At 41.6% G+C, this 8227-nt stretch overlaps 2 long non-coding RNA genes across 2 annotated transcripts; both read left to right on the forward strand.

Moving 5' to 3' along the window:
* The first annotated feature begins 598 nt into the window (after nucleotides 1–598).
* Nucleotides 599–1717, forward strand: LOC125299738. Its single transcript, XR_007194436.1, has 5 exons — nucleotides 599–733; nucleotides 898–995; nucleotides 1128–1209; nucleotides 1299–1413; nucleotides 1632–1717. It is a non-coding gene; the product is annotated as an uncharacterized LOC125299738 (long non-coding RNA).
* A 15-nt stretch (nucleotides 1718–1732) lies between these two features.
* Nucleotides 1733–2230, forward strand: LOC125299739. Its single transcript, XR_007194437.1, has 2 exons — nucleotides 1733–2005; nucleotides 2092–2230. It is a non-coding gene; the product is annotated as an uncharacterized LOC125299739 (long non-coding RNA).
* Nucleotides 2231–8227: the final 5997 nt, after the last annotated feature.

Below are 8227 nucleotides of genomic sequence, written 5' to 3' on the forward strand. Positions count from 1 at the left end.
ACTTACCTCCCCTAAACTTACGGCGGTTGTCCACGCAAACAAGACACCTGACAAGCAACAGGAGGCTGTCGGTGAGGGGTTGAGACACTCCAAATGTGTCCTCAATACATCTTTCCTGGCCTCACATGGCGGCGCAGGTGATGTCCCAGCTCAGAAACAAAGCAGGGCACATGTGGATGAGGAACTCTCAAACCGGTGAGCACGTTTAGGCTACGTTGACCATAGGTTATATTCAACAGTCTAAAAATAGTAAGGAAAACGTCTTAAATATATCACTATCCACATCTCTATTGTTCCAGCTGTGATGGAGTTCTCATTGAGCTCTATCAGCTGGCCATGTTGCAGTGTCAGCGCTACCTCCATGCTGACAACGGGCTGCACAGACAGGTGGTTGGCCTGGGCTGGGGACTTCTGGCTCTTCTGTGCAAGAAGAATGGAATAAGTGTTTCTCCCCAAAATGTTCTGTCCCTGCCTAGTGTACTCTCCAAAATATGTAGACACTACAGAGACACAACAGTAATTATTCTGAGTTGGTTAAGTGGTGTGATGTCCCTAATATTACACAATTGTTTTTATATTATTCTTATTTTAGGTGGTCAGTGATAATGATATAGCCAACCTTCTACTGCATAAGAGTCTGCACTCCAATGGGGCAGATGCTTGCAGTGCCTTTGACAACCTTGGTAAAGGGACTGCCAATCTTGCTAGCCTGCTCATTGCTGGCAAAACCAAGGTAGGCAGAATCCTTTCCTGAATTGCCCATCATATATACATTAAGGTTGTGTACATGTCTTTGTAATATGGTTCATGATGAGTCAGCAGGACAATACACAACCATGTATGTATTGAGGCACATAACTTAACTTCCAAGAGGTAAGGTAGTGTGTTTTTTTGCAGGAAGCTATTGAACAGGCTATGAGTCAAGGTGCGTGGCACCATGCCTTGATCTTAAACATCTTAGAAAGACATGGCCCATCTGACTGCATAATGTCCAGGTAGGGATACCTGTTCAGGCTTTACCAGATATGTGACATGCCACTTTTGTGTCATGACTATTAATGTACCTTAAGCTTTTTATTGTTGGCATTGCAGGTGATATAGTTTTTCTTTGATTTATTCTTTTTCAGGTTTGTTAATAATCTGGATGATTCAGATTTAATGAAGACCTACTATCAGGTCAGGCTGGGAGAAATGCCTTCAGCTGCATTTGTGAGTGTTTATGGTCAACTTTACATGTGTGTGGTGTGGAATTCTGATTTGAGTTTAGACTGAGGGTTGAATGTATGTTTTTCTTTTAGGCTTGTGGTGAGGACAGCTGCCAAAACTGGCATCTGCACCTTGCCATTGTGGTACAGTTGTCCAAAAGCAACCATCTTTGAAAGACGTCTGTTACAAAGATGGCAGAAACCTTGGGTAAAAACCTACTTAACTAATCTTAAATTAAGCTTTGGTCTAGTGATTAAACGTTTACCAGACCAAGAGAACATTTCAGTATTATATTTAAATTAGCCCGCTGGCTAACATTGTTACATTTACAGAAATGTTAATGAACGTGCGCTGTCCTTATCAATAAATAAATGAAATATACCTTAATCCCATATGTTCCCATCTCACCCCACCCCACCCCACAGCATCTAAAGGACATAAGCACGGCGCACAGTTCTGCCAGATGGTGCTGCAACTAGACCGGGAGCACCTCCTGGAGCACTCACTGTATGATGTTGTGGGGAAGTGGATGGGTTTTCTGGCAAATATGCAAAACGAGGTCCCACAGACACGTCCAGAGCATCCTCTGGACCCTGAGGTTGACAATGGACTCGCTGAAGTCACAAACACACTTCGTGTGACTTCTGACCAGCAGAAGGTTCCACTCTCTGAAGAGCTCTTCAAAAAAGTCATGGGCCCTCTGTATGTGCTACAGGATCACAATGCTCTTGCGGAGGTCGAGGAGAGCACATGCCAGCCACAAAACAGAAACAGAACAAAAAAGAAGCAGTCTAAGAAGGTTTGCTTTTATAACATGAGTCATGGAGTTGGCTATTTTATAGCCATGTGTGTGATGTCACTGAACTGGTGTTTCTTTGGTTACAGATGTCTTGGTTTGGCTGCATCAGCTGCTTTGGCAGTAGAACGATGGACTAACTAATCTACACACTACATTTTCACCAAGATTTTTATTTATTTATTTTTTTAATTGAAAATGAGAATTAAAGTATTTTCATATTTTACATACTGTATGCATGAGAAATTGTTATTTTGAAAATCCCACCATTTTAAAATCCTGCAGATGTAGAGTTAATTTGATATTCTCCATTTTAATTATTTTGTATGAAATATGTTTGAATTTTAAGTAATATTAATCAAACTGCAGTTGATTTACTTAATCAAAAAAGTGAAAGAGCATAAGTACTGCTTTAATGATTGTTCGAAGATCTGGTGATTGTGAAAGACACAAGTAGTGAAATGCCTTGGATCTTACATTGACCTTCATAGTAAGATTCTGCTGAAGAGTTGGGCAGATCCTTTTTCATGTGACCTCGCTACTGTGACTGCCGCAGGGAGAGGCCTTTGCCAAGTACGCCATGCATACTGACAGAAGTAGCACTGCAATGGGGTTGTGGTTTGACCTTTGCATTAAAGCACAAAGAGATGTGTTGTGGTGAGAATTACAAATGATGTGGAAGCAAAACCAAACTGAGATGTGTTAAGAAAGGGAAACGTTCCCAGGTTTATTACAAGCCGGCTTGGAGGAGAAACATGAAACAAGTTGCCTCAAGTCACCTCCCGATTGTCGTTTCTCACAGCCTTATATTCTGTTAGCAGGGTCTTTGTCTGTGCCAGTGGAAAAGTTCCATTGGCGCCGACCACCTATGGTGAAGTCTGACATTAGACAAAACTGGGCCGTCGTACATGACTAAAGACTGGATTTGCAAATGGTCGAGGCGGGTCTTCACCAAGTACAGCAATTAATGCAAATATGAGGGAGACAGGCTAATGAAGTTAAGATTACATTTGTATACAGTATGTTCTTACAAATATTTTTACTACATTACCCCCCTGTAAAAGTTTCAAACTTTCAAAAATAACAAAAGAAAGAGAGAAAGAGGAAAGTGAAAAAAATCTGTACGTTAGGGGTAAGAGAGGTAGGATAAGAATAAAGGAAGGAGAAGAAAGGAGGGGGAAAACAAAAAACAAAACTAACTAGATGTACCGCATAGCGGTACAAAATATGACCGCCGCTCAGTCCTGTACATCCGTTCCGCGAAAATAAATCACACTTCAATTTGTCTCCATATTTTACTCCATCCCCCACTCTTGAAACTTTTGTGTATGCTTGTTTGGCATGCCTGGTGTGTGTGTGCGGCTGCACAGAAAGTAGCCTACTGGTGCTGAAAAGGTGAATAGATTGTAGAATAGCCAAAGAAGATGTAGCATTGTTATAAAACCTTTAAAATCTCTAAACAATCACAAGTAGGGCAGTTAATGACAGTTCATCCATTGCAACTGGATTGATGAAAGGTCACTTACACCTGTAGGCTACATTGTATTTGGGAAAAGCAAAAGGTATCAGCATAATGTTATTTATTTATGTTTTTTTTTTTTGTGTATTTATAAACAAAAACATCTCTGTCAGTTCCATGCCGTTTTCAACATCTATCAAAAACAAAGGTCATTTTTGGATGGATGGATTTTTTGTGAATGTTTCTTCTTCTACATAAGATTTTAGTCATCTTTAGTTCATGTAATACTTTATTGTCAATGCACAAATTAAGTAACAGTAGTCTGAAACGTTATTGTTAATGCACAAATTAAGTAACAGTAGCCTAGTCTGAAACGAAATGCTGTTTTACATCTAACCAGTGGTGCAAATAACTGACATGTCCAAATGGGCCTTGATGAAATCGCCGCTAGACTGTTCATACACATTTTAACGGGCCAAAGTTGAAGAGCTTTTGTCCGTTATTGTTCGTGCAAATATAGGCTGATTCATGTTCCCTTGCATTGTGTAACTGAGGTCCATGGCTAGTCTGGCTTTCATCAGACCAAGCTCAATCTTTTAAGAAATCAAAAAATAAATAGCGGGCAGATCAGGCTGGGTTCACCCAGCCTAGTCCATAGGCACCCGATATTGTTTAATTTTCCGATTGAGATATACACGCTCTGGCTATTCTAAATGCAACAATGCATCAGAGTTATGACAAAACGGTAACTAACAAACTAGATCCTAATAGAAAGCTGTTAGCTTCCCTAAGCTACAGGTAGGATTATAAGGTAGGCCTATTTACAACATAAATTGTCAATAGGCTATGCTGGCGACACAAATAAAATCTCCTTTGGAAACCAATGGCTTACGCCTTACAGTATCAAGCGGACTTAAACTGCCATATCGTGGCGAAAAATTGTAATAACATTCAAGCAGCTCCATGAGTCAAGGAAAGCGCGAATGAAGTAGCCACTTCTAGATGGGACCCACTACACAGTAGCTTAAGGTGTGTTGCTAAAGCAGCCATAATGAAATGAAGGTGTCATTGTTTGGATACTTCACACACACGTGCTTTTTAATTTCACAAGACTACAACTACCAAGCTGTAATCAAAGCACATCGATTCCCCTCTCACACCATGCACGCACTTAAAACAAAATAAACAGGCGTCTCAGTCTTACGCATGTATAGGCAAAACTGTATCAGACCGGTGTAACGTTGGTAAATCTTCCATTGCACAGAATGATTTTGTAGCACGTGCAATAAATGACAGTCGAAAGATACAAACAGTGCTGCTATCAATTTGCTTGGTATAACCGCATTTATAGTTTTCTACAAATGCAATCAATCAAATGCCTCCATCACTCAACTAACCCTAACGGTAACATTACCTAGGTCCTTATTGATATTACAAGATTAACATTACCTGCAGTAAAACCAAGCATGTCCGATAAACATCCTCAGATTTATTTGGCTTCAAGAAGAAATGGGAATTACACTTCATGTGAACATGGTCCTATCCTTATTAGATGTCCGCTGCGGTAAATTACAGTCCTTGTAGGAAGCGTCCATTGTTTTTTCCAACCCACTTTTAACTTCCAACAAAATTACGTCTCACTGCAACGATGCGCCATCTAGTGGACAAACGACTACTTATCGCCAATACTGAAAATGCAGCCATGATGATGATGATGAATATTTATTTTGGCTTTCTTTTAATCCTACTGAATTTGTAATTATTTATCGGCCGTTCTAATACCGATAGTATGTGGGTGCCTGTGTGTGTGCATGTGTATATGTGTGCACCGCCATTTACAGGCCAATGAGTGTACAGTCACTAAATGTACACATAACCTAATTTTTTTAGACCCCCCCATGGATGAAATTCTACGAAACTTGGCAAACCCCCAGAGAATGCCAGGTCAATCATACACATAAAATTTGGTGCAGTTCTGAACATCTTAACTGAAGATAGGGGCAATTAAAGCAGAATAATATTGCATTTTCATTTTTTACCGGGGGGTGGGGGTGCAAATCACAAATGAGTGATTATGAGCCAGGTTGATGTGGGCCCTTGAGACCAACATACCATAAAAGATTCTTCATCCTCAGTGCCACGGTTCAGGTAGTTATTTAGGAAAAACTGTTTGTTTTTTGCGGTTCGGGGCCCAGCCGGTTGGGGGCTGGTGGTGGTCCCCGGGGACGAAATAAAATTTTCCGTAAAAGTCTAGTGGGGCTACATACCCACCAAATTTCATGTACCCCGGTGGTTCGGTGTCCCGGGTATCAATGACCAAAAATTCAGGGAGTAGATGACGGGAAAAATTCTTGAATTATGTGCATGTGTGGGTGTACAAATTTATGTTTATGTGTGTGGGTGTGTGTGTGTGTGTGTGTGTATGTGCGTGCTTGTGTGTTTGCCTGCGTATGTGTGTTTGTGCATGTGCATGCATGCGTACATATGTCTACTGTGTGAGTATGTGTCATCACATATGATTACTGTAAATGTATGTGTGTGCGTGTGTATCTGTTTATGCACATGTGTGCACATGGAATTGGTTAACATGACCCCTGGAGGCAAACATCACGGAGAAAAATTGGTCATCCTAGGCCCTACAGTTCTCAAGATATTCACAGAGAACTGTGTCTGCCCTACCCTCCTTTCGGGGGTCCAGTCCAGCAGGGGGCTACAGATCAAAGCGAAGAATGACGGTTCCATGCTATCCATGTGGGGGTACATGCCCACCAAGTTTGTGTACCCGGTCTTTCAGTGTCCGGGAATCCTTGTTGGTATGCGTCACTAAATGTACACATAAATTATTTTATTGTAAGGCCCCCATGAACGAAAGTACACAAAACTTGGCATGCATTCGGAGGGTGTCATAATGATCCTACACTTTTAATTTCGTGCAGTTTTGACCTTGTCAGCCAGAGATATTGTGATGAAAACACCTAATTTTTGCTTTTTAATTTTTTTAACTAGGTGGCGCTATACATGAAATAAGTGGTAATGGGATGGGTTGACATGCCCCTTAAGACCAACATACTTAAAAGGTGGACCTTCTAGGCCCTACGGTTATCGAGATATTCACAGAAAGCTGTCTCCGGCCACCTACAGGCCAGTTGGTGTATAGTAACATAAATTAATTTATTGTGTGGCCCCCCATGAACGGAATTCCACAAAACTTGGCGTGCATACAGAGGGTGTCATAATGATCCTACAATTCCAATTTCGTGCAGTTTTGACTATGTTAGGTCACAGATACCTTCAATTACAACACCTCATTTTACTTTTTGTGTTTAACTAGGTGGCTATACATGAAATGAGTGGTTATGGAATGGGTTGACATGGCCCCTTGAGATCAACATAAAAAAAAAAAGGGCCCTCCTAAACCCTACAGTTTTCGAGATATTCACAGAAAACTGTGTTTGCCCTACCCTCCTTTCGGGGGGTCCAGTCCAGCGGGGGGGCTACAGATCAAAACGAAAAACGATGGTTCCATGCTATCCATGTGGGGTTACATGCCCACCAAGTTTCGTGTACCCCGGTCGACTGGTTGATCTGCTGTTCAGAGGCTACAATTTTTACCGCAAAGGCCTACACAGATAAAGCTTCAGTTGTGTTATTTGCATACTGCAAAGTCTATGAATCGGATACAAAAAGCTATATTTTAAGTCATTTAATATGTTGCTTATGAATAGCTTGACAACAACGTCCAATATTAGCCCAATAATTACATTGCTAATAATCATTGCCTATAGGCTATCTCTCTTTACCAGTTGCCACTTTTGTCTGTAATCTAGACGCTATGCACATTTAGCAGCATTCTACCTGGCCGTTTCAGTCCCTCCTGGCCTCTTTTTACCATCCATCCTTCCTGACGCTTATGGCTACTGTAGGCCCGGCCCGGCTGAGAAAACTTTTTGGAAAAGACGGGCTATATGGACCCAACCAACTCTTTTGGGAGGGAGAACTCCCTCACATGTCAGGCTACAACCCATGCAGACGGCAACGGTGTCATGCACAGAATGCGGAACGTGTATAGCCTACTAACTAGACTAACGTGACAAATGTCAAAAAAAAAATTCCTCGACCGGCCCAAAAGTGAAGCGGCCCACCGGGAATACTCCTGAGTCTCCCGATTACCCACCTCGGGCCTGGTGAAAAGCCTCTAAAAACCGATAGCATTGGCCATACACTGGGTCATATGTGCGGGTTGCTGTCAAGGTCCCGAACCCTTATTTCATTACCGCTACTATGCGTCGAGCGCAGCAAGATAGCCTAGGCTACTACTAGGTTTTGCCAACTAAACACTGTCGTATTAATATCGCTATCCTGTCGCATCCTGCCAACGTTGTGCTATGTTAGTCTGGCCCGTTTGTTGTAGAATATAGGCCAGAACATGCAGGCATATGTGTCAATACTGCGTGATTGCGATAACCTATTTTGTTTTACTTCCAATCTAGACAATCTAGTATCTAGTAGACCATCGTGTGGCCAATCGTCGAGTTTGAACAAAAACAGAAACAGTCGCCTAGCATGGAATTTGACGTTCGATTGTAGAACGTGAGCTCCTGTCTGTTTAGTGAAGTCAACAACAATTGTGGCAACAATTGCTATGACAGAAACAGTTACGGAATTGTGACGATGCATTCGGTAGACGTGTACCGTATTATTACGTTTCATGTGTATATAAACAGGACATCTACTAAAACGCTTCATTCACAATACTGCTACCGAAG

Source organism: Alosa alosa, chromosome 8 (genome assembly GCF_017589495.1).
Source record: "Alosa alosa isolate M-15738 ecotype Scorff River chromosome 8, AALO_Geno_1.1, whole genome shotgun sequence".
Taxonomy (NCBI): domain Eukaryota; kingdom Metazoa; phylum Chordata; class Actinopteri; order Clupeiformes; family Clupeidae; genus Alosa; species Alosa alosa.